Raw genomic sequence first — 6,000 nt, forward strand, 5'->3', positions numbered from 1 at the left:
ACAAAGTCATTGTCAAGGAAAAACAGCAAAACCAGATCTGAACACATGCTTCAGTCATACTGATTGCCGTGGAGTGGACTTTAGGAACCCCGTGATATGCCTTCAGGTTTGGGGGCAAACAGATCCAATTACCCGCATTAGGGCAGTCTGGTCACAGAAAGAAAAGCCTTTAGCAAAACTTGAATGCCTGACTCAGACCAGCCCCACCAGATGTTCTGGCTCGTAAACCAGCTATTAGTTTATTATTTGAAATGCAATGTTTTGCTCCCATTGTATAAAAATACTTCAGCTGAAATAGCCAGAACTGGAAAACAAGAAACGTGAACCGAGATTACTTTACAGTGGCCAAGTCTTTATAGCTGAGAAACAGCAGAGATTCCTCCCTCCTTGGTTCCCACCAGGAGAAGAGGGAAAGGCTCGCGTGGCCGCTTCATTCCCGTGGGCTGTTTTCCACAGAACAACCCTAAGTACGTTGCCTTGTCTTGTTTTAGTGTCTTATTCCACTGGCTGCCACCGTTTCCTATTCTGCAGTCTAATGGAGCTTTATTAAAACTGTTTTACTGATATCAAACTAAACTTTTAACTGCGGAATGTCATCACCTTGTTCTTTCTTACTACGTACATTCTTCAGCCACGCTTAAGCGTCTCACTTTTCACATCCTCTGAATAAACCCTCCTGCCTCACCTCTGGTTGGGAATTACAGTGTTAGGACACCTGTTACCCAAAACTGCTGTAAACAAGACAATGTCAACGTGAACATACGCTGAGGGGCAAATACTCTAGATTTGCCCCTCGACTTTAACTTTACAGGTGTTAAAGGATACTCTGCCTGAGGGTATGTCTGTATAATAGCGCAGAAGTATCTGAGCTAGCTTTAATGAGCTTGCCTATGTAGTTGTGGCAGCATGAAGCCCAGCACAGGCTATCATTATCATGTACATTGACGTGTGTAAAGATAACGCATTTGAACAGCAGCCTTCTGAAGCATGGTCTCCAGTCGGTGACAGGACAGGGTGGCTGAAAGGACTTTGTCTCTTCAGCTCTCCTGGGAAAGGCTTCATCTCACCTAATGTTAATATGCCCAACTCTCCGCTGGCAGGAGATCAAAGGAACTGCCTTCTGGAGGTGACTCTGACTTAAACGTCTACCTTTGCGTTGCTTACAGTTAAGTGAGATGAATCCGGCTCTCCATCCCTCTGGTTAGGTCGACACTGCAAATCCTTGCCGACACAAGGCTACATCATCCAGGGGTACTCTGAGGTATGACTTGTGATCGACGTAGCTCTGCCAGCGAAAGCCTTGCGTGTTGGGTGTAAATAACGCTACCAGAAACACCCTGTGCCCGGTCTGGGAATAGCTTGTTGATGAAACCTCCTGCTCTAGCCACGCTGGCAAAGCCTACCAGGGATGGCCCTGGCTTTTAACAGTGCCCCGAGCGATGCTCCGACCCGGTCAGCAGATCCCAGCTTTCCAGCGTGAAGTCTCTAAGCAGCAGAATGCAATGTTGTCATGTTTGGGTGATTCCAGCAAAATTTATTGGCCATTTCAATAGCTATGCAAGGAGTTAAATATTTTCTCATGTTGCAGTCTCTTATGGAAGCCAATCAATTGTGCTTTGTTTTTGTGTGGTTCAGCTGTTTTCACTATTTTGTTTGAAAAGGGATAACCGGGTTTTCTTTAGAAATGTTGTTTGAGATCCCACATCTCTATCAGATCCCACAGTGTGTGCAGATTTTTCACATTTCAGACATACTTAGACCCTGAAAGTGCAATGTTTGAAAACTAACTCCTCCAAAGTTTCAGTTCGTGGCTTCACAACTCTCTTGCGACAGGATGCCTACGTGCCCATTTGAAACAGAGCTGGCAATGCAGTGAAATGTTTCTTTGGAGGCAGCACCATGTTTTGTTTGAACTGTTTACAAATATCCTTTGTTTTTCTTTCTTTTTTTTTTTTTTCTGAATACATTTCTGGTTCATTGGCTACAAAAACCTACTCGTAATTATGCAATGGAATATTGTTTCTTTCTTTTTTTTTTTTTTAAATGTCCTGATATTCAAGGAGTTTGCAATAAATATACTGAGGCTGATCCGTAATTGCATGTAAGATCAGCTTCACAACTGTGTTTTGTAAAGTTAAGTGCCGTAAAAGAACCTGTAGATGACGTGGAGAAGGAGGGAAGGGAGAGAGCAAGTGGAGGAGAAGGCTTCTTTGGCAGCTGCAGCTTTGACTGGTGGGTAGCAGCTTTAAAGTAAGATTGCTCACACCATTTTGTTTCATCTGAGTAGCAGCGTGTATCATCAGACAGTGTATGATGGCATTTTGTTGAAAACATGCCTAGAGAGAAACTTTTACGGCTCAGCTGTTTACCTGTTCCTGTATTCATGCCTGCAATAAATGAGATGAAAAATAAATCACAGAGTCTGAGCAATTTGTAGTCAAATCAGTCATTCAGGAGGCGTGGGGCACTATGCCAAATAAAGGAAACATTTGGTTGCTAATAAAGCGGATCCACCTTCATTAAAAAAAGAACATCCTAAGGAAAAAACAGAGAATTTCTTCAAAAAGCCCAGAGGGTTCTCTCCAGCTTAAAGTTACAGACCAGTGTTATAGGGTGCCAGTCATCTGTTGGGTCATTAGCTGGGGCACGCTTTGCTGAATACCAGAGCTGGAAAAACACCGGCAGGATCAAGGTGGAGAAACACGAAACATGGCATGTTGCTGGTTTTTCAGCTGGGGCTCAAAAGGTGGCAAAAAGCACTGTTGGAGTGGAGCGGGGGGGAGAAATATTCCGTTTCACACTGGGCTGGAAGACCCCAAGTTATTAAACTGTTCTATGAAGGAAAATAAATAATAAATAAATAAATAAATAAAAGCCTGTTAATTGTAAACATTTTTTTGCTTTAACACAATCAAAACATTTCACTCAGATTTTTGCCCTTGATTTTGCCATTTTTTTAAATGTCTAAATGAAAGGTTGCTTCAGAATGAAACACTTCCATTTTCTTTTTTTGAAAGCTCTCTAAATCAGGACATTTTTGACATTAACTATCCCAGTGCATTTATGAAATAAAATCCCAGTAACGTTCACCCCATTTTCTGAGGTTGCCAAAACTCTATATTTGGAAGCAATATGATCCCATCCCAATTTCTCCAGCTGGGTACTCATCTATTTTTAATCTCCACGCAGGGAAAGCAGGGGGAGCAACAGATCAACGTTCTTCCATCAGTACTCAATTTATACCAAGAAAATTGATTAGCTAGCCAGCAAACCTAGTTAATTAATTCCCCTTAATATATGTCTTTGCTAAAGAAATAGTGTTCTGGGGGTAAGGGAATGAGCAGCTGTGCACTAGTGAAAACTCTCGTGTAATCTGGCTGCGACTGAGAAGCATGAGAACTTCAGAGATGTAAATCTGAACAATTTTTTTGGTTTATTCTGAGATGACTGTTCTGTGGGACTGGGTGTGAGGTTGAAATAAAAGATTAACCGTTGCCCTCCTCCAGCCGCCCCACAGCAGGTTCACAGGAGCATCCCTGCCTCCTGGTGTCAGATGGGGAGAGCAGCTTGCCCTTTTTGTGAGAAACTGGGCAGGGGATCAGCTTAGCTGTGGCATCAGATGTGTTTGACAACCCTGACCGTCGCGGCTGTGTCATACGTGCTGCCAGTAGCACATATGGTACGTGAGGTGTCTTCTCGCCAGGCTTAGGGTCTGTGATGGTCAGGGGAGAAAGGAGGAAAACAACCCACACCATCACCTGCAGGGTGGCCTGATGGCAAAGCATTGCCTAAAACAATGTTTGCCTTTTTAGTGTATTTTAAAACTGCATATATAAAATTGCATCATTACATAGGCAATATGCAATTGATACTAATTATATGGGGGTTTAATGACTATTTCCACAGTGTGTGGGGGGTATACAATGCCAGTGACCGCACAGGTCTGCCATCAGAGTATCTGGCACAGCAGCGAGGCGTAAAAGCGACATGGATCTTTACTGTTTCATGCAGCTCTGATTATTCAGCTCCTCAAGCAGAGAGACACTTACCCTTCTGCATCCTTCTTCCTCTGCCTTTCATTAGCAAACTCTTTTGGACATCCAAGGAAAAGAGCACAAATTCCTTTCTTTAAAGATATTTAGTCAGTGATGCTTAGCATCACAGGGGCCCAGTGATGTGAAGAACTCAATTATCTTTTTTTTTTTTTTTTTTTAAATCATTTGCCTTGCTGCATTTGAAAACAACAACAAAAAACTGTGATTTCTGTGCTAACTGCCTCCTGCTCTGCTCTGGCTGCTGGACCCCTCCAGCAGTGCCAGGCTTGGCAAGGGCACAGGGTGGCTTGGCAGGAGGGGACAAGGGTTGGTTTTTTGGGGCAGGGGGTGGACTGCCAACACCCCCAGCACTTCTTTCCCTCCTGGGGTATGCTTTTTGCTGTGGCCAACACAACTGCTCCATCCTCCGAGGTGGGACCTGTGCTGCCCTGCTGGGAGGTGTTTGCAGCTCCAGGGTCACCCAGGGAGGGTTTGAGGCTGGTGGGGCTGAGAGCTGTGGTGCTTGTGGATGTAAGAAAGAGGCACATGAAGGAGCTGGGGCTCTGGACATTTTAGAGGCTGCCTTAGCTCCCAGGTTGTGCAGGCACGAGAAGACGCGTGAGAGTCTGGGGAGGAAGGTCAGTTTGAGCTTCCCTCTACCTGGGTATGTGAAATTGGGGATTTGATGGTGGGGGCTTCACTGTGAGACTGGTCACTCCTCCCTCCTGCAAAGGAGTTCCATACCTGTCCCTTCCACAGCTGACTAAACCCCACGGGGCCAGTCTTTGCTCAAGGAACAGAGCAAGGGCTGCGGCAGGGCTGTGGTCGGTGCCTTTGTCGGTACTGACCGCCACCAGCAGCATCCTCGTCGCGCTGGCTGATGGGTCTTTTGAGGCAACACAGGGACGACAGCCCCCAAAAAGCACCTCTGCCAAGACTGCCAGCATGGGAAGACAGGGAGGGGGAGTGCTGGAGCCGACTTAGTTTTGCAGCCCAAGAGCGCTCCCGTTTTCCGTTTCCAGCCTGACAAGCCAAGGCTCAGCGAGGGTTTTGGCCAGCTCGACAACCTGCCCTGGTTATCACAAGCCACTGGGAGCAGAAGGTGTCTCCTCAAACCACCTGCTCCTTAGCCCCTTCACGTCTCTCCACGCCGTCCCGCTAATCCTCGTTGCTCTTCTACTCGGCACTGACCCGCTGACTGGTTCACAGACGCCCAATTCCTTCACCCCCATGAGCATCCCTTCCCTCCCACGCTAACAACTCTGGCTTTGTTTGCTTTCCAGATGAAAATCTTTTGCATTTCTGGAGCCCCTTGCCAGCCTTTGCTTTTCCTGACCCTCAGTAGGTGCTTCTCCATCCACACTGGTCTTCTACCCTTCCCCTGGGCCTCACTCATCTCTTCATTTTCCCTCTGTCCCAGCTCTGCCCACATCACGGTGGCCTCCCTCTTCCCGAGTGCCTCGGCTCATTGCTATCGGACCTCCAGCCTTCCCCAGGAGCAGCATCTGACAGATATTACAGCTCAACAGGGTCTCTTGTCAGCCAGAAAACCCCCATGAGATGACCTCTCATTAGGGACCAGCTGCCTGGGGAGGGTCTGCCATCAGCCAAGGCTGCCGGGGCTCTACTCAGGTCCAGCCTAAATACCTGGGGCTTAGGCTCTATCTTAACAACAACGCATTAGTGAATGGAGGCACCCTGAAGAAACATGACCAAAGATACCCTTGCCTTCCTTCTTTTTTCAGGTAGCACGTTTCAGCAACCTCCCCGTACTCCTGCAGGGTAGCCATGGCCATCCCTTTATCCTTCCTACAGATAGATGAGGTCTCCAGCTACGCTGCTCTAGATTGCTGTATCAAACTTAGAACCACTGGAAAGAGATGGGTGATGGGGTGGAAGAGGGAGAGGTCTCATCTCTTCATTAAGCCAAACTGCCAGCTCGTTAATCCCCCTCAGGTGCTCTAAT

Source organism: Haliaeetus leucocephalus, unplaced genomic scaffold (assembly GCF_000737465.1).
Source record: "Haliaeetus leucocephalus isolate CR32 unplaced genomic scaffold, Haliaeetus_leucocephalus-4.0 Scaffold915, whole genome shotgun sequence".
NCBI classification, from domain to species: domain Eukaryota; kingdom Metazoa; phylum Chordata; class Aves; order Accipitriformes; family Accipitridae; genus Haliaeetus; species Haliaeetus leucocephalus.